Below are 21,207 nucleotides of genomic sequence, written 5' to 3'. Positions count from 1 at the left end.
TCCTGAGTATGTTTAACCTGGGTTGAAAATAAAAATTAGTAGTCTTTGGGAATGCACAGATTGATGAATGAGGCACAAAGGGGAACCAACCGTTCATTTAGACGTTGTCATTGATAATCCACAAATGGGGAGGGGAGTTATAAATGAATAATTCTAGCCAGCATCAGAAGCTGGTTCTTTGTTAGAATTTGGGCACAGAGCCTCAGCATGAAACTAGGCTGGGGAGAGAGATTCATTAGCTGGAAGACTTCTGAAATCTTTTCCACAGCAAGTTTATACCCTTTCAGAGAGGAATTTATGTTCAATCTTTGTTTTCCTTTGGCCTCTAAAGTTCCTTCTCAGGGAAAAAGTCAATTCCCTGCTCTGGACTAGGGCAAAATACTTGAGGTTTGTCCGTTTCATCCCTGTCCATAGGCCTAGTAACTTTAAGATGGACTTCCTCAGGGTTGCAGGTCTACTGATGGTGTTTTCATTTATCTCTTAGGAGGGCCCTGAATTTTCCAAACTGCCTTTGAGAGACTCAGATATTTTATTTTATAAATAGTAGTTAGTACAGACTTTATGTATCCATCACTCATATCATCTGTGCAAAATCAAGAAAATATACTCTAGTGGATACAAACTTAGAGTACCAGCCTCTTAGATATGAGAGGTAACGGAAGTCCCTTGATGGTTTGTTTTCAGTAGACGTACCTGGAGCACATCACTTACTGTAAATGACCTTTACAAGGGGAAGTTACTTTGGAGTGGTTTCACCATGTGAAAATGAGACAGGACCATCACAAGAATAAATAAAATCACTTGTCAAAAGCCAGATCCTCAAGTCTAAAAGAGGAGAAAGAACTGTTCTTTGCAAGGTTCAAACCTCAGAACAGATTCTACTCTGCTGGTGTGTGGCATTTCCGCATCCTGCTTAGACTATCCATCTGCCTCTGCGATACAGACCTCCTTACAGGCCCAGGCCAGCCTTAATGCCTCCTGCTGACCACAGGCATTCAGGGAGAAGAAAATTCTGTTGCTGCCTTATTTCTGTCTCTGGAAAGGATGCCTCTCCTCCTAGCCTGCGGCCCTTGGTCAGGCGGGACCAATGGACTGCTGCCTTCAGGACCCACAGAGGCAGGCAGGCAGGCTCCTGTCAGCTCTGCCACTGCTCCTCCACAGCCCTTCCAACGCAGGCCACAGGCCGGCCAAGCTCTTAACCAGAAGTATAGGCAAGGATTTCAAGTCCTTTTAAGAATTCACACTGGGTCACGCTAACCTAGGGCTCTGAGTCAACAGCTGGGAATATCCTCTGTGAAGGATATAAGGGGGGGACTGCTGGCTCCCACCTCCTGCTCATTCAGTGGATTGGATCTATTGCAGTCTTGGCATCAGGACAATCACACCTGCCTTTACCAGTTACTTTACAGAACACCTCAGATGAGAATTGAGTAAGATAAGAGATATAAAAGCAATTGGTAAACTCCAAAGTCCCAGAAAAATGTACAAGACAATATGACCAAAGCTTTCCTAACCCATTCCAGAGTTAAGTCCTTGGATTTCTGTCCTTTTCTCTATTCCCATTCTCCCTGGGTGATCTCATCTATTCCCCTGGTTTTAATTATAACCTATATGCCAGTAACACCCAAGTCTGCATGTCTAGCTTAAATCTCTCCCCAGAACTTTAGTTTTTATTTCTAATAGATTCCTAGATAACTCTATTTCAGTGTATCCCACAGATATGGTAGAATAAATGGAACTCACCTGCTTCTTCACTCAGCCCTTCTCTTCCTTCGGAATTTAGCATTTAATTGGTGATACCATCAGCCACATAGTCACCTGAGCTAGATGCTAGAGTCTTCCTTGATTTTTGCTTTGCCCTCATCCCCTTGCATCCAAGGCCCTTAGGTCTGTTGCTTCTATCCCAAACTTACTAATTCAGGTGCTCATTTGTCTTTCCCCTGTATTATTCTGCTTTAACCTTGATTATTTTCTCTGGTCTTCTTGTCTCCAGATATGTCACATCAATCCACCCTCCATACCTCTGCTAGCACAATATTTGTAAATTAAGTCTGACCATATGTCTCTCCTGCTTAAAATGTTTCAGCAGCATCACAGGATATTGTCCAGGCTCCTTAATCTGATATATATAAGGCCCTCCCTGTCTGTTTCTCCTGACCTTTGGGCCCTTCCTGCCCCCATCCTTATTTCCCTCCACATATTTGCTATCACTGACTGGCCTTTCTGTTTGAAATGTGGTCCCCTTCTGTTGTCAACACCCCAACCCCACATAGCTAAATCCTATTCATCATTTAAGGTTCAGCTCAGATATCACTTCTTCTGAGAAGCCTTCCGTGACTAGCCCCATCCCCTGGTCCATAAGGTGCTGGCATATCTTATATATACCTCTATCAATGCACAGGGCTCATTTATTATTTACTTTTATAATTATATTATACTTATCTCTTCTTCTGGACCGTAAGCTCTTTGTAGGCAGAGACAATGTCTTTATATCCACCATTTCTAGTAGAGTGCATGGCATAAACTAAGCCCCCAATAATTGTTTGACTGACTGAATGTCAGAAAATTAATCTTAGCTTTTTTAAAAAGTCTCCAATGGTAAAAACTGAAAAATTATTTTAGCTAACCTCAGTTACCTAGCATCCTCTTGCCCTAAGTCCCTGAACATTTTAGGTAGTGAACTGAATTGATTTCTCTGAATATATTTTAAGTTTATGCCAAAAATTACATAGTGATATTGAAGAAAGGCATTCCTTAAATGTTCCAGTACCCAATTTGATGATCGAATGTCTTGGCTTCTCCCCTTGTCTCCCCACTACTGGGTCTCCAAAGAGTTCCACTGAGACACCCACAGCTCAGATATTCTTCTCCCCAAACCAGAGCTCTGATGTGGCCACCTGGGGGCAGTGCAGACTTGTGGATGGACCTCACAGTAAGGCTTAGGGAGTCCCAGCGCTGAGCAGTCCCAGTCTGTGTGCCACTCGGCCCAGTTCCCTTTCCTCCCACTTTGACTCAGGCTCCTATTGAGTTGACATGAGGCTGACTGGAATAGGTGCTCAGGGGTGAGGCACACTCACAGAGCAGCATGCATACCCATACCCATATCCTGGAACACTTCTAGCCTCCAACTCCTGAGAGGCAGGGTTAAACAAATCAAGCTGGGGGGTTCTTTGAGCCAGGAAACCTAAATACTTTAAAGGAAAATGTGAAGGCTGGCATTAAACACTGTTTAACAGGTATAACTCTGTTCCATGACACACAGGTTGTGAATATGTCATATTTCTGTAGTTCTCTAAATTAAATATCCTTGGCTCCCATCCACCAGTGGGTAGAAAATCCAATCTTGGTCCTCTTTTCAGGAGCCCACAGGTATTTCAGAAATGTCTCTCAGTCAGTGCCTGCCGCCTTTGGAGCTCTTTGCCCGTGACAACTGTCTGTTCTAGGACCCTTTCCCTAGGCCTAACTGGGGCATAGAGACCTCTGCTGAGGCTCCAAAATAGGAGTGCCTTTGGTCACCTCTTTGAGCACAAAGTCATCCCCATTCAAGGTCCTACTGTGCCAGGAGTCTGTAGAAGAGTGGGAGCAGGACCTGGCTGCTCAAGGAGACTGCAGCGCCCCTTACCACCATCCCTTTCAGAGCCAGGCTCAGGAGATTCTCTCTCCTCTGCCCTCCTCTAATTCTAAGAGCCCTTCTTTGTCTCAGACAAAACAGCTGTATCCCCTCTGAGACCTGGGCTGATTTCAAAAACAAAAGCCTGTTGATTTCTTTTATTTTTCTTTTCTGAGGCAAATGAAGCCCTGATCTCCAGAACAAAAGGCCCTCAGTTACTCTTTTGGGATGGCGAGTGTAGAAGATAGGAATAGTTCATTCTTTCACAAAGAACAGAAATGGCTGACACCACAGAAAGTGAGACAATTCCTCAAGCAGGTTAGCCTGTCAAGCACTAAAGCACTGCTTGTCTCATACTTTGTTCCCAGAGTATGGAGCCTCTCCAGGAAGAGGCAGTAGGCCCTACTGCAGGTAGAGATCCACACTGATAATGTTCCAGCCTCAGACTGGGGAGTGCTTCAGGTTGGAAAGCAAGCAGCAAACTTAGGGTCCCCCATCTTCTGTGTAGGCCCCAGATTGACTAGGGAGGATGGAGCTGGTACTCCCATGTTCCAATTCACTGGGGCTGGCCTCATTTAGGCCTGATCTCTGGAAGGAGTTTGAAGAACATATGAGAGAATTACCCCAAGACCACATCTAACCCTTGAATAATGAACTGGATAATGGAATAACAGAAGAGAGCAATCTTGATTACTGATTTTTTTTGTATAATTTTTTATTTTTTAATATTTAATTAAAATATCCTTATTTTGATTACTGAGATTTTTGACAGCCCCTTAAATTTTGCACCTTAGATGCATACCTTGCTTGTCTCACCCTAGCTTGTCCATTGGCATCTGCCCCTTGCAGAGCTACCTAGAGCCCCTGTAGTTCATTCACAGGATATAGCCTGAGCCTAGCTATATGAGACCCTTGGTGGGACACCAGCATCTCAGCCTGACCTTGGGTGAGAGTGGGGGAGCCCAGCATCCTGGGCTAGCATTTCTCCCAGACCCTCAGCTGGACTGTATTGAGGTCACACCTGTAAGGTATTGTACAATGAGACATCTGAGCATCAAGCCAAGAGTCCTTTGACTGATTTTTTTTTTATAGATGGAGAGAATTTGCTAACATACCACTATTAATCAGGGGTCATATGAGGATCCAAGAATTTCACAAAATCTAGGTTGTTCTGATTTAAGATCACATTCTTTAGTGTGGCCCATAATAAGGCCAGCCCTTCACCACTTCATTTCATCTGTTTCTAGCCTCATGTCTACTCATTCCCCCATGTACACTATACTCTTGTCACAGGGAACAATTTGGTCTGCTTGCTGTTTTCGAAGCATAAGAAGTACTTTCATGCCTCCGTGCCTTTGCTCATGTTGTTTCCTTGCCTGGAATACCTTTTTTCTTCCTCTCTGCCTGATGAACTCTTTACTTATCTTCAGGCCCAAATAAAATATCATCTGCTCTGTAGTTACCACTAATATGTTCCCCTTATTGAAGTTCACTGACACTCCTGATAGTCTCTGTCCCATTTTCACGTAGCTGTTTTTTATGTGTCTCTTTATCGGTGAACTCAGTGAATGGCTTGAAAGAGCAACTCCTGAGGTTAATTCCTCTCCCCCTCCTCTTCATTCATTCTCCCCATCCTATGACTTCATTCATCTTTGTATTCGCAGCTCTTAGCATAATGCTTGCCACCTAGGAGTAGGAGTACTTAACAAACATTTGATGCATTTGATGAAAGCTGCAACACATCAGGCAAAATGTGGTTCTTTTATTTTCACTTTCTATTTCCACTTCTCAGGAAATTTTGATTACTGGTCTCAATTTCCTCTCCTGATCATTTCTGTTCTTTCTGACCATATGCATCTCATCCCAGTTTTACCTAGATTTTCTTGGCTAGCTCTCCCAACCCACTCCACTCATTCAGCACATATTTATTGAATACCTGCTGTTCTGCATGCACTATTCTAGGCGTTGAGGATACAGCAGTGAACAAGATAGATGGGATACTTTCACGGAGCTTACATTATGGTTGAATAACTGGACCAAAACAAGTAAACGAACAAGATAATTTCAAATAATGATGAGTTATAGAAAGGAAATAAAGTGATGTGATAGGGAGTGAAGAGACATTAGTCAGGTAAGCCCTCTCTGACAAGGAAACACTGAAATCTGGAGGATAAGAAGGAGAAAGCCATATGGGGATCTGCAGAAAAAAATTTCAAGTGGAAAGGTCAGCAAAAGCACAGGCCTAGAGACAAGATCAAATGACTGAAAATTATAAAGCATTATATAAATAAACAAAATGATTGCTTCAAGACTTTCATTAGCCTGTCAGTATACCGTCATCCCTTTCACAATAGAGTAGCTTCAATCCCTTCTGAGAAGTGATTGACTTTCCTTAACCTCCACTGTCCCTACCACTCAAATCACAGAATTTTCTTCCAGTGAATCCCATTGAAACTCACCAGAAGTTCATTTGACTGAAGCACCAATCCATGGGATTAGATGCTTTGTGTGGTCCCTTTTAAGGGACTTCCCTCCCCATCACTTCCAGAAGGACTAGGTACTGCTCTCCCTTCTCCAGGAACACTCAAATGGAAACCCAGGGGCAGCATTAAGGGGAAAAAGTCAGTTCTTTGGACAGATACACACAAGTGGGAGAGCCTGGAGTCCACTTCTGTGAATCCCAGGAGTGTCTCCTCACCCCTACAGCCATTCTTGTTATCCTTTCTCCACACTGTGTGCTGCCCTCCACTGGGCTGCCATGCCCAGCTGGTGAGGGAGTCCAAAAGAGCTGGCCTCCTCTCTTAGATACCAGAGCAGCTGCTTAAAGAGGCTGGAGGGCTTCCTGTCGCTGGAGACATGAAACACTCTCAGTAAGCCAGGAGCCAGAATCAAAACCATATGGTTTGCTTTGCAGTAAAGATCACAGGGCCTGAAAAACTAGAGGAAGGAGGGCCAGCCAGGGAACAAGTTTTGGGAGTAAGAGGGTTGTGCCTATCCCAATCCTGGAAGCCCTGTACTCACAAGTATGGCCCCCCTACCTAAGGGCCCTCTTGTCCTTGAACTCATAGCCCATTTCCACTCTCTTCAGACCCAGATTGGTAGAAGTTCAAACAATAAAGGCCAGAGAATGAGATTATCCGCTCCCTGGAACATCCTGGTCCCCTAAAGGCCTCCTGACCAGATGCCCCCCAAACGAAAACTGTCCCAATTTACTCTTATTTCTAATGAACTGACATACCCCACACCTTAAAAATATTAAACTAGCAGCCCTTTATCTAGTTGTTTACTGTGAATCTAACTAGATACAGGTTCTCTAAGATTTTTCTTAGATTTTTAGATTTATCTTAGATTTTTCCAAAGTGCTCCTGAGGTAGATAGAATCCATAAGCATTAAAACGAAATTCATGCTAATGACTCCTTCTAAAAGGATAAACTGCATGGTTCTAATGTGGAAGCCTGGATTTGGATCTGCTGTAGGACTTTAAACGCCAGGGCTTCTGTTAGTTCCAGTGCGTTCCTGTTCTTACTGCTACGTGAGTGGGGATTGTTTAAGGACACTAAACAAGTTTTGGGGAGGAGGTGCTGCATGCCTGGAACTGGGATACCTCACAGTGTATTCTGCTTTGCAGACCAAGGCCAAGGCGCCCAAGGAAAAATTGAATCCTAATTCTCACTGTCCACCTGCTGCCTCCCTGCTCCCCAACCCCAGCCCATCACTTCAGTGGCTTCCTGTAAAAGGCAGCATTTGTGGGAAAAGCTCTATGTCCACAAGTCTCCATGTCCATGCAGAAGAGTTTGGGGCAGCTGGCTTTGTTTTAGGGCCCAGGCTGACCCATAAATGGGAGGAACATTCCAGGTAACCTTTTACTATAAGAAAGGGATAGAGCCTCAGTGCCTCAGAGTTGAGAGCCTGCTCCATAAACCTCTCCCATAATCTGTTCACCCAGGGCAGATCTGCAGTATGCTGGGTCGTGGAAGAAAAAGCAAAAGCAAACAATAAAACAAAAACAAATAAACATGAGTTTTCCTAACTTTCTTCTGCAGTTATTTTCTTGGATGGGAAGGGAAATGAAAAATCTGATAGAATGGTTCTCCTTCTTGGCTACTGTTGAAAGTAAGTGTTTACAAGGTTGTGTGATCAGGGATTTAAGGGTGGGATTTTGTCTTAAGCTTCAAAAAGTTGCAAAGATGATACTATCCCTGCCTCCCAGACCTCCTGACCTGCTCCACTATATACTTAAGTCAAAACAGGGAGCAATCTCCTGAAGCCCTTTGGCTCCAAACAGGACCCTCAATTCTAGCCATCAAAGACATAGCCCTCATTCTAGAAGCTCCAACCATGCATTCGCAGGAAATTTAGAAAAGTTGGAGTTCAGCCTTTGCTCCTCTCCTGATGTTATTTCTCATTGCCCCTCAAGGGCTATACACAGAACGCAAGGGACTGGCTATTTGGGTGAATTCAGTGAGGACATTGCCAGTTATAACTCATTCTTATCAGCCACAGAAACAGGATTAAGTATCAGACACATGTGCCAGAATGTGTTAGGCACTGATAGGTTGATAGGATTGTTTTGAAGCTTTTGACCAAAATTAATTATATTTTAATATGTTCTACATATTTTTGTATAGACCCTATCTTATTTAAGCATCACAATAATGCTAAACTTTGGAAAGGGAAAGTATGACTCTCACTATTATATATACAAACACAAAGAGATTAAATGACTTGCCCAAACTCATCTAGCTTTGTTGTTACTAGAGTCAAGACTAGAACACTGATTGCCTAACTTCCAGTTCAGTGCGTGTTCTGCCATTTCAACTTAAGAACAAATATCCTCCAAAAAGTTGCAGTAAATCAGGGTATTAGCAGTCACTGAAGCCCTTCCCTGGGCTCCCATTATAATTATGGGGTCTTCCTCTTTCAAGGCTGAGTCGTCGTTTGCCAAAATGTGCTCCCCCAGATTCACACACAGTTTATGTGCGTGGAACACCACCAGGCACTTTGCATATCATTATCTCAATTCATTCCCCAGTACCTCCATTGAGGATATTATTTACCCATGGTACTGATAAACCGAAGCTCAGAGAAAGCAGATACATTAGTTTAAAATCCTAGAGCTTGTAAGCAGCTGTCGGAGCTGAAACCAGGTCTTCTGATCCTCTGATCCTCTTCCTTTTTTTTTTTTTTTTTTTGCATTTCGCGGGTCTCTCACTGTTGTGGCCTCTCCCATTGCGAAGCACAGGCTCCGGACGCGCAGGCTCAATGGCCATGGCTCACGGGCCCAGCCGCTCCGCGGCACGCAGGATCCTCCCAGACCGGGGCACGAACCCGTGTTCCCTGCATCGGCAGGCGGACTCCCAACCACTGCACCACCAGGGAAGCCCTGATCCTCTTTCTTGATACCCAAGGAATCCAGAAACATTAGCCATAATAGGAATCAAACATAGATCTCCTCAAGACATGAGTAAGTTTGTGGACTTTACCTGCATGAGGCAGATTCTAGTGCTGGCATATCATGTAATACAGTAGAGAACCTTCAGTTTCTCCAGAAGTGACAACTATCCTTCCCACTGGGTGTCCACACAGAAACACAGGAGCATGCTTACGTGGCACGTTCTGCCCCGCCTCCCCCTGCCAGGGGTTTGGTCACAGCTACAGCATCTTGACAGCATATTTAAACCAACTTGCAGTAACTGGCAACAAAGTATCATTCCCTGACAGGCTGCGGGTCCTTGAGCTTCTGCAGACTTTGGAAGAGGGAATCCTTAGCTGAAACATTCAGGAACCAGGGGGTCCCAGAGAGGTACGTAATAAATTCCATTCAGATGTTGGGACTGGTTTTTTCCTCTTTCTTTCTTTCTTTTTTTTTCAATCACATTCAAAGAGCGAACAAGTTCTTTTCACCTGATCAAGCAAGGTGAGAAGAACATTGCTTCCTTTATTCTTGAGTGGGTCTGCACCAAAGGATTGAGAGGGCTAACAGCATCTGAGTAATTAAGGGTGACATCTGCGTTATCTGAGAGCACTTTGTACATGTGACAGAATTATCCGAACAGGTAAATGGCGTTGCAAAAACTTCAGCAAAATCCAATTACAGGCCTCTGAGTCCATTCTAATTTACGGCTCCCACACTGTTTACCTACAGTATAGACAGTGCATCCGTTTTGAAATTCTTCTAAGAAACCATGACTGTGCAAATTGGTCCAACAAATAGCTGAATGTACACATTGCTCTGTTAGAGACGGAAAGGCAGATGTAGACATAAGTACTAAATTTTATCTCATGGCATCGGAGCAGCCTAGATGGCCTGACAGTTTTGTTGTGCTACAATATATGGGTAACAATTGGGTCATTAGATAGCTCACAAAACTCCCCTCCAGCAGCCCAGGCTCTCCTGGGGTTAACTCTTGCTGTGGGGCTGGGATGAGGAAAAACAGACCTTCCCAAGCTGCAGCTGCAATTGACAACTCCTTCACCCCACACCTGAGCTCCTGCTCCCTGGAAGAGAAACCTGAGTAAAGACAGCCATGGCAGCAGAGAAGGGCTCTTCTTGGCAGTGGCTGCTTCTGACTTCAGAGCTGTGGGCACTGAGCTAGAAAGCAGTACAGAGAGAGAGGACCAGGAACTAAATGACACTGGGAAATGGGAAACTCAGAGGAGAAAGGACCTGACTTTCTTCCCCTCAAAGACGTGTGCTTTGCAAGGTTCGTCTTTTCATCTGGACTGGTGAGTCTCAAAATTTTTAGTCCTTAGCCTATTTGAGCAAAACAAGAGTGTCTCACCTATTTACTAGACTAAACAAACAAGCCAGCAAACAAACAAAGAAACAAAAAACCACTTTTGAGCTGTTTTTGCTGAATCCCTGTGATTATTTGTAGCTCCCTTTAAACATGTTTGTTTTGATGCATTTAAGTTTTGATTGAAATCCACAGTGGAAAATATTGTTTCAAAGGGAAAAAAACCAAACCACCCAACATACTTCTGTGCCTTGCATACTGACCCAACCCACAGAACGATTGGAAGAATCTTTGCCGACCCACCAGAGATCCCTGGATTCCACTTGGAGAGCCCATCGATCTAAAAAACGACATCTTGATTTCAGAACCCTTCTTTTGATCTGGAATTATCTATTATTGAACACAGAAAGCTGCTACTGACGATTACCGGAACAGTGTCCCGTAGAGCGAGAGGTGAGCCCAGTGTGGGAAGAAGAAATCTCTTTCTCTTTCTCAGCGGGTGTTTCGGTACCGTGCGGTATCTATGCTTAGCATGATATCTATGAGCTCAATTTCTTCTTCTTCTCTTTTTCTTCCTCTTCTTTTTCCTTTCTCTCCCCTCCTTCCTCTTCCTCATTTTCTTCTACTTTGTTTGTTTCTTCTATAGTAAAAATTTCCCCAAGCCCTCGGTGCCTAAATGATTTTTGCCTGGTACATTCCACTAATTGAAGTTTCGTAATCACAGTTTCTTATTCGGGTGTGAATTTTCCTATATCTGAGCACCCAAATTATTGTAAACGCAGCCAGCCCCTGCCCATGCCTTGTGTACAGTTACCTGAGATAGTACCAGAGAAGAGAAGACTGCAGGTCTGTGCCTTTCACTGTACCAAAATGCAGAGCTCTATTGACATACGTGTAGGAAAGGAGAAGAACCTTCGTGGAGGGAGCAGCCATGTTGCAATGAACCGACAACACAGATAATATGAAGAACAAATCCAGGGAGAAATGGAACCATACGCTGGAAGCATGAAGTTACAATAGTTCCTTTGGTCAAACTGCTCTGAAAATGCAGGAAAAGACTCTCACTCATGTTGAAGGTAGGGCATGTGTCTGCATCTGCTCTGCTTAAACCACAGGGATCTCATTAAGGATCGGGGCACTGACACTGATGGCTTCATTCTGGGCACAACCCTCAGCAGGATGGCCCCATGCAAAGGTAATTACCAGGAATGGAGGGATCATTATAGCCTTTTGATTTGGTCACCCAAACATCGGGTCAGACAGATGTAGAAAGGAGACCAATCTTTACCTCAAAAGAAGTAAATTGTGGTTGAAGTGTTTGGTTTCAGTCTCTCTCAGGTTGAGGCTTTGAAAAACAGACCTGTGGGTCTAGGAAACCACATACCAGATTCAATTGCTTTGGAGTCCTGAGAATATTCAAGGATATAAGGAAATATATAACCCAATTCAAGACAATTATTTTAATTGGCGGTTTTACGGTCTAGTGCAGTAACCCTCATTTTGTGTAAGTGGCTCGGGGTTGGAATGCAATCTGGGAAAGGGCTGTTTCTTGTTCTTCAAGACAGTCTGAAGGATTATCAAAAGGTAAAATAACATAAAACTTGCCATCTTTCGGTTACACCATGAATCTTTCTCTCTTCCAAGCACTTCTACATATGGGTAAGCATTCTAGCAAAGATGCAGTTACAGTCCAGCATGAGGAAGCAAAGGAGTCCAAGTGTTCAAAGTTGGACAAAAGAGCCAGGACACTAGTCAAAAAGAGAGAAGAGCTATTACAGAAGAGAAATAGAAAATAGAAACCAAAAAGATCAGATGTCGGTGTATGTGTTGGGGTTGGGGGATGGTGGAGGGTAGCAGAGCGTCATCTTTGATTGACATAAGAAAGAATATAGTTTGGGGAGAATGTGCACAAAGAAATAGACCATGGCTTGAGAGAAAACTGACTTCAGTTGGGTAGGGAACATTTATTCAGATTTTGGGGAGAAAATTGGAAAGAACTGTAAAGCTAAAGTCTGTATCCAATTTGAATACCTATGCAGCTGGGTCTTGGGGCCAAAGTAGTCCCTAGAGCCCCTAGAGGTCTGCATTTGCTCAAAAGGCAGCTCTCTTGAGGAAAAAGAAGACGACTGGGGGCATTGCAGTGGGGGAGAGGTCCATAAGCCCTTCTGATGGCCCGCACACAGGTAGGACACAGCCATAAATTGCCTGCTAGACAGCCACCAGTTCTGTCTCCATCTGTTCCCGAAACCCGTGCTTACAGATTCTTTCTTTATATTCAGGTGTTTTTAAGAAGAATCAGCTTGGAGCAAAAGTACTAAATTCAAAACATTCTAAAACCACAATTTAAATCTTATTTAAAAGATGAGAAGTGTGTCTCTTTCATTTGTTTAGAAATAGTCACTGCAGACAGTATCCCACCTGGTATGTGTTTCACTCTTTGCTTGGTTTGTTCTGCTCTCAAGTGCCATCAGGCCTCATTCAATACAGTCATTAATTGGACTTTTAGAAGAGGGAAAAGTGATTATTTAAGATTGCCTCCTTATGTCCTGTAGTTGCACCCTTTGACATTTGCTTCCAGAGAAGTGTATACAGTGATGACTGACTAGGTATCTGCTTTAAGTTAGTTCAGCTGTGAAATAAATTAGGAGGCCATCCCCATCCTTAGCATCACTGTAAGTTAGGGACACAGAGAAAAATTCACTGGACCCTAGTGAAGGCATTCACGGATTAGAGCTTCGGTGTGATCAGGTGACCTGATTCACAGGAGCAGCAGGCCCTGGTGCACAAAGCTCAGGAATAGGAATTAGGAGACCAGTTTCTAGTCCTGCATCTACTTCTAACAGCCTGTGAGGCCTTAATCTAGTCATTGACCCGCTCAGGGCAGCCATCTTTCCGTGCATCAAATGGGAAGACAAAGACTAGCTTCCCCTACTTGTGGATAAGATGACAGCTGAAAGTATCTGCCTTAGCTAGGGGAGAGGGAGTGGGGTCAGAGGGAGACAGTTGTGACAGCTGACTTTGTCACTTGATTGCTTAATTTTTAAAATCTTGATCTCCCTCTTCACTGGGATCCTGAATGGTCTGGACACATTTTTATTTTCTTTTAAGTAAAGTTGTTATTGAAAGTTTTTCTGTTTCTATTAGACAAAAAAGCCTTCAGCTTGATGAAATTTTCACCACATAAACACACCCAGGAAACCTAAACCTAGATCTAGCAATAGGACATTACCAGTACCCAGAACCCCCTCATGCCCTCTTTAAGTCCCTTTCTTCCCAAGGGCAACCACTAACCTGACTTCTAACACCATAATTAAGTTTTGCCTGTTTGAGGGTTTATGTATGTGTGTATATACTTTGATGTGTGACTTCCTTTGCTTAATATTATGTTTGTAAGATTCAGTTATGTTATTGCATGTAGTAATATTTTGGGTTTTTTTTGTTTGTTTGGTTTTTTTGTTGTTGTTTTTTGGCTGCACCATGCGGCTTGTGGGATCTTGGTTCCCCGACCAGGGATTGAACTCTTTGCCCCCTGCAGTGGAAGGGTAGAGTGCTAACCACTGGACCGCCAGGGAATTCCTACATGTAGTAATATTTTATTTTCATTGCTCTATAGTATTTCATGAATTTATATACCACAATTTATTTATCCATTGCCTTATTGATGGACATTTGGGTTGTTTCCAGTTGGGAACTATTATGAACAGTTCTATTAGGAACATTTATGAACAGTTTTTTGCTGAACATATGAATGCATTTCTATTGGATATATCTAGAAATGGAATTGCTGAATTATGGGACGTGTGAGTTCTGCTTTAAGAGATACTGCCAGTTTTCCAAATTAGTTACATCATTTTACACTCCCACCAGCCATGTCTGAGATTTCTCAACACTTGGTATTGTCTGTCTTTTACATTTAGCCATTTTGGTGGGAGAGTAGTGGAATGCTTTTTTATTTTAATTTATATTTCCTTGATGACTAATGAAGTTGAGCACCTTTTAATATATTTATTGGCCATTTGGATATACTGTTTTGTGAAATAACTTTCAGGTCTTGAACCTATTCTTCTGTCGGGTTGTCTGACATTTTTATTGATCTATAAGTGTTCTTTAAATATTATGGACATTGTTGTGTACATGTTGCAAATATCATTTCCCACAATGCTGTCAAATCATATTGGAGCCTGAGGCAAAGGAAAACTCAGAAATACTGATACCTATCTTTATTTAAAATTACGACATTTTGCTCATCATGGATTTTTAAAAATTAACTCTGCTTTTTAAAAATATTGCATAACGTCTTATTTGTTTTGATTACTGAGGGATTTTTTTTGGTGCCCCTTTAAAAAAATTGTGTCCAAGCTTAGCACCTCACTTGCCTCACCGTAAACCTGGCTCTTATTCCATTCTGTGGCTTGCATTATAGTCTTTCTAGTGTTATTTGTTGAAAAGGAGGTCCTAATTTAAATTTAAATTTAAATTAATTGAATTGGATTTTTCAAGATTTTCTTTTATGGTTAGCATCTTTTTTAAAACTTCTGTTTAAGAAAATTTTTCCTACTTAAGTCATAAAGATATTCTCCTATAATTTCTTTTAGAATAGTGCTCTCCAATAGAACTTTCTGCAATGATGGAACTATTCTCTATCTGTGCTGTCCAATATGACAGCCAATATGATGCAGCTATTGAGCACTTGAAATGTGGCCAGTATGTCTGTTGCACTGAATTTTAAATTTTATTTCCTTTAATTAATTTAATTAAATATAGCTAGTGGCAATGTAGTCTGACAATGTTGTCCATCTGGAATTGATTTTAAGATATGCTATAAGGTCATGTCTCCTTTTTTTCTTCCATATGGATATCCAGTTGACCCAGGATCGTGTACTGAAAAGACTGTCAATTCCTTTTATAATTTACCAATATATGTGAATCTGGTTCTGGGATGTCCATTCTTTTTCTATTTATCTATTAGTTCGTCTTTGTGCCAATTCCATGCTGTGTCAAATACTGTAGCTACTATAATGCGACTTAATACATAATAGAATAAGTTTTTCATGTTTCTGGTCTTCCCCAAGAGGTCTTGGCTATTCTTAAACTTCTGCATTTCCACATAAATTTTATTTATTTATTTATTGAAGTATAGTTGACATACAATATTGTGTTAGTTTCAGGTGTACAACATAGTGATTTGACATTTAAATGCATTACGAAATGATCACCATGATAGGTCTAATAACCATCTGTCACCATACAAAGATATTACAGTATTATTGACTATATTTCTTACGCTGTATATTACATCTTGTGACTTATTTAGTTTATAACTGGAATTTTGTCCCTCTTAATCTCCACCTATTTCACCCAACCCCCTATAGCTGTCCCCTCTGGCAATCAGCTTGTTCTCTGTTCTCTGATACAGTTTGTTCTCTGTATCTATGTCTATTTCTGTTTTGTTTTGTTTGTTTTGTTTTTTAAGATTCCACACATAAGTGAAAACATGTGGTATTTGTCTTTTTCATTCCGACTTATTTCACTTAGCATAAGTTGTGGCATGTTGTGGCAAATGGCAAGGTTTCATTCTTGTTTATAGTTGATGATATTCCATTGTGTATATATACCACATATTCTTTTTTTTTTTGCAGTACGCGGGCCTCTCACTGTTGTGGCCTCTCCCGTTGCGGAGCAACAGGCTCCGGACGCACAGGCTCAGCGGCCTTGGCTCATGGGTCCAGCCGCTCCGCGGCATGTGGGATCTTCCCGGACCAGAGCATGAACCCGTGTCTCCTGCATCGGCAGGCAGACTCTCAACCACTGCGCCACCAGGGAAGCCCCATACCACATATTCTTTATCCATTCATATATCAGTGGATATTTAGATTGCTTCCACAGCTTGGCTATTGTAAATAATGCTGCAATGAACATTATTGTACACTGAACATATATTATTCATACATGTTTCAATTTAGTGGGTTCGTTTTCCTTTTGTTTTCCACCCAGAAGTGGAATTGCTAGATCATGTGGTAGTTCTATTTTTAATTTTTCGAGGGACCTCCATACTATTTCCCATAGTGGCTGTACCAATTGATATTTGCACTAACAGTCCACAAAGGTTCACTTTTCTCCACATCCTCACCAATTATTGTTATCTGTCTTTTTTTGCTTTATTTTTTTTAACATCTTTATTGGAATATAATTGCTTTACAATGTTGTGTTAGTTTCTTCTGCATAACAAAGTGAATCAGCTAAATGTCTACATATATCCCCATATCTCCTTCCTCTTGCATCTCCCTCCCACCCTCCCTATCCCACCCCTATAGGTGGTCACAGAGCACCGAGCTGATCTCCCTGTGCTATGCAGCTGCTTACCACTAGCTATTTTACATTTGGTAGTGTATATATCAATGCTACTCTCTCACTTTGTCCCAGTTTACCCTTACCCCTCCCCCTGTCCTCAAATCCATTCTCTATGTCTGTGTCTTTATTCCTGTCCTGGCACTAGGTTCATCAGAAACATTTTTTTTTTTTAGATCCCATATATATGTGTTAGCATATGGTATTTGTTTTTCTCTTTCTGCCTTACTTCACTCTGCATGACAGACTCTAGGTCCATCCACCTCACTACAAATAGTTCAATTTCGTTTCTTTTTATGACTGAGTAATATTCCATTGTATATATGTGGCACATCTTCTTTATCCATTCATCTGTCGATGGACACTTAGGTTGCTTCCATGTCCTGACTATTGTAAACAGTGCTGCAATGACCATTGTGGTACATGACTCTTTTTGAATTATGGTTTTCTCAGAGTATATGCCCAGTAGTGGGATTGCTGGATCATATGGTATTTCTATTTTTAGTTTTTTAAGGAACCTCCATACTGTTCTGCATAGTGGCTGTATCAATTTACATTCCCACCAACAGTGCAAGAGGGTTCGCTTTTCTCCACACCCTCTCCAGCATTTATTGTTTGTAGATTTTTTTTCATGATGGCCATTCTGACTAGTGTGAGGTGATATCTCATTGTAGTTTTGATTTGCATTTCTCTAATGATAAGTGATGTTGAGCATCCTTTCAGGTCTTTGTTGGCAATCTGTATATCTTCTTTGGAGAAATGTCTATTTAGGTCTTCTGCCCATTTTTGGATTGGGTTGTTTGTTTTTTTGATATTGAGCTGCATGAGCTGCTTGTATATTTTGGAGATTAATCCTTTGTCAGTTGCTTCGTTTGCAAATATTTTCTCCCAATCTGAGGGTTGTCTTTTCCTCTTGTTTATGGTTTCCTTTGATCTGCAAAAGGTTTTAAGTTTCATTAGATCCCATTTGTTTATTTTTGTTTTTATTTCCATTTCTCTAGAAGGTGGGTCAAAAAGGATCTTGCTGTGATTTATGTGATAGAGTGCTCTGCCTATGTTTACCTCTAAGAGTTTTGTAGTGTCTGGCCTTACATTTAGGTCTTTAATCCATTTTGAGTTTATTTTTGTATACAGTGTTAGGAAGTGTTCTAATTTCATTCTTTTACATGTAGCTGTCCAGTTTTCCCAGCACCACTTATTGAAGAGGCTGTCTTTTCTCCATTGTATATTCTTGCCTCCTTTATCAAAGAGAAGCTCACAATTTGTATGGAAACACAAAAGACCCTGAAAAGGCAAAGCATATGACCATATGCGCATGGGTTTATCTCTGGGCTTTCTATCCTGTTCCATTGATCTATCTTTCTGTTTTTGTGCCAGTACCATACTCTCTTGATTACTGTAGCTTTGTAGTATAGTCTAAAGTCAGGGAGCCTGATTCCTCCAGCTCCATTTTTCTTTCTTAAGGTTGCTTTGCCTTTTCGGGGTCTTTTGTGTTTCCATACAAATTGTGAACTTTTTTGTTCTGGTTCTGTGGAAAATGCCAGTGGTAGCTTGATAGGGATTGCATTGAATCTGTAGATTGATTTGGGTGTATAGTCATTTTCACAATGTTGATTCTTCCAGTCCAAGAACATGGTATATTTCTCCATCTTTTTGTATCATCTTTAATTTCTTTCTTCAGTGTCTTATAGTTTTCTTTATACAGGTCTTTGTTTCCTTAGGTAGGTTTATTCCTAGGTATTTCATTCTTTGTGTTGCAGTGGTAAATGAGAGTGTTTCCTTAATTTCTCTCTCAGATTTTTCATCATTAGTGTATAGGAATGTAAGAGATTTCTGTGCATTAACTTTGTGTCCTGCTACTTTACCAGATTCATTGATTAGCTCTAGTAGTTTTCTGGTAGCATCTTTAGGATTCTCTATGTATAGTATCATGTCATCTGTAAAGAGTGACAGCTTTACTTCTTCTTTTCCTTCTCTGATTGCCATGGCTACAACTTCTAAAACTATGTTGAATAACAGTGGTGAGAGGGCAACCTTGTCTTCTTCCTGATCTTAGAGGAAATGGTTTCAGTTTTTCACCATTGAGAATGATGTTTGCTGTGGGTTTGTCATATATGGCCCTTATTATGTTGAGGTAGGTTCTCTCTATGCCTACTTTCTGGAGAGTTTTTTTCATTAATGGGTATTGAATTTTGTCGAAAGCTTTTTCTGCATCTATTGAGATTGTCATATGGTTTTTATCCTTCAGTTTGTTAATATGGTGTATCACATTGACTGATTTGTGTATATTGAAGAATCCTTTCATTCCTGGGATAAACCCCACTTGATCATGGTGTATGATCCTTTTAATGTGCTGTTGGATTCTGTTTGCTAGTATTTTATTCAGGATTTTTGCATCCATGTCCATCAGTGATATTGGCATGTAATTTTCTTTTTTTGTGACATCTTTATCTGGTTTTGGTATCAGGGTGATGGTGGCCTCGTAGAATGAGTTTGGAAGTGTTCCTCCTTCTGCTATATTTTGGAAGAGTTTGAGAAGGTCGGTGTTAGCTCTTCTCTATGTTTGATAGAATTTGCCTGTGAAGCCATCTGGTCCTGGGCTTTTTATTGTTAGAAGATTTTAATCACAGTTTCAATTTCAGTGCTTGTGATTGGTCTATTTATATTTTCTATTTCTTCCTTGTTCAGTCTTGGCAGGTTGTGCATTTCTAAGAATTTGTCCATTTCTTCCAGGTTGTCCATTTTATTGTCATATAGTTGCTTGCAGTAATCTCTCATGATCCTTTTATTTCTGCAGTGTTAGTTGTTACTTCTTTTTCATTTCTAATTCTGTTGATTTGAGTCTTCTCCCTTTTTTTCTTGTTGAGTCTGGCTAATGGTTTATCAATTTTGTTTATCTTCTCAAAGCACCACCTTTTAGTTTTATTTATCTTAGCTATTGTTTCCTTCATTTCTTTTTCACTTCTTTCTGATCTGATTTTTATGATTTCTTTCCTTCTGCTAACTTTGGGGTTTTTTGGTACTTCTTTCTCTAATTGTTTTAGGTGTAAGGTTAGGTTGTTTATTTGAGATATTTCCTGTTTCTTGAGGTAGGATTGTATAGCTATAAACTTCCCTCTTAGAACTGCTTTTGCTGCATCCCGTAGATTTTGGGTCATAGTGTTTTCATTGTCATTTGTTTCTAGGTATTTGTTGATTTCCTCTTTGATTTCTTCAGTGATATCTTGGTTAGTTAGTAGTGTATTGTTTAGCCTCCATGTGTTTGTATTTTTTACAGTTTTTTTCCTGTAATTGATATCTATTCTCATAGTGTTGTGGTTGGAAAAGATACTTAATATTATTTCAGTGTTCTTAAATTTACCAATGCTTGATTTGTGACCCAAGATATGATCTGTCCTGGAGAATGTTCCATGAGCACTTGAGAAGAAAGTGTATTCTGTTGTTTTTGGATGGAATGTCCTATAAATATCAATGAAGTCCATCTTGTCTAATGTGTCATTTAATGTTTGTGTTTCCTTATTTATTTTCATTTTGGATGATCTGTCCATTGGTGAAAGTGGGATGTTAAATCCCCTGCTACTATTGTGTTCTTGTCAATTTCCCCTTTTATGGCTGTTAGCATTTGCCTTATGTATTGAGGTGCTCCTATGTTGGGTGCATAAATATTTACAATTGTTATATCTTCTTCTTGGATTGATCCCTTGCTCATTATGTAGTGTCCTTTGTCTGTTATAATAGTCTTTATTTTAAAGTCTATTTTGTCTGATATGAGAATTGCTACTCCAGCATTCTTTTGATTTCCATTTGCATAGAATATCTTTTTTTTTTTTTTTTTTGTGGTACGCAGACCTCTCACTGCTGTGGCCTCTCCCGTTGCGGAGCACAGGCTCCAGACGCACAGGCTCAGCAGCCATGGCTCACGGGCCTAGCCGCTCCGTGGCATGTGGGATCTTCCCAGACCGGGGCATAAACCCGTGTCCCCTGCATCGGCAGGCAGACTCTCAACCACTGCGCCACCAGGGAAGCCCTGCATAGAATGTCTTTTTCCATCCCTTCACTTTCAGTCTCTATGTGTCCCTAGGTCTGAAGTGGGTCTCTTGTAGACAACACATATACAGGTCTTACTTTTGTATCCATTCAGCCAGTCTTTTGGTTAGAGCATTTAATCCATTTACATTTAGGTAATTATTGATATGTATGTCCCTTTTACCATTTTCTTAATTGTTTTGGGTTTGTTTTTGTAGGTCTTTTCCTTCTCTTGTGTTTCCTGCCTAGAGAAGTTCCTTTAGTATTTGTTGTAAAGCTGGTTTGGTGGTGCTGAATTCTCTTCACTTTTGCTTGTCTGTAAATGTTTTAATTTCTCTGTCGAATCTGAATGAGATCCTTGCTGGGTAGAGTAATCTTTGTTGTAGTTTCTTCCCTTTCATCACTTTAAATATGCCCTGCCACTCCCTTCTGGCTTGCAGAGTTTCTGCTGAAAGATCAGCTGTTAATCTTATGGGGGTTCCCTT

At 41.1% G+C, this 21,207-nt stretch overlaps 1 protein-coding gene across 1 annotated transcript in view; it reads left to right on the top strand.

Moving 5' to 3' along the window:
• Positions 1-10,225: 10,225 nt before the first annotated feature.
• ASIP (agouti signaling protein) overlaps positions 10,226-21,207 on the top strand; it is an 88,681-nt gene continuing 77,699 nt past the window's right edge. Inside the window, exon 1 of the mRNA XM_007447804.1 lies at positions 10,226-10,337. The gene's annotated coding sequence lies outside the window, so the exon portion shown is untranslated. The remainder of the gene's footprint in view (positions 10,338-21,207) is intronic.

This window comes from Lipotes vexillifer, unplaced genomic scaffold, assembly GCF_000442215.2.
Source record: "Lipotes vexillifer unplaced genomic scaffold, Lipotes_vexillifer_v1.1 scaffold397, whole genome shotgun sequence".
In the NCBI taxonomy this organism is placed as follows: domain Eukaryota; kingdom Metazoa; phylum Chordata; class Mammalia; order Artiodactyla; family Lipotidae; genus Lipotes; species Lipotes vexillifer.
The sequence above is the reverse complement of the archived record's forward strand: the minus strand, read 5'-3'. Positions and strand labels throughout refer to the sequence as shown.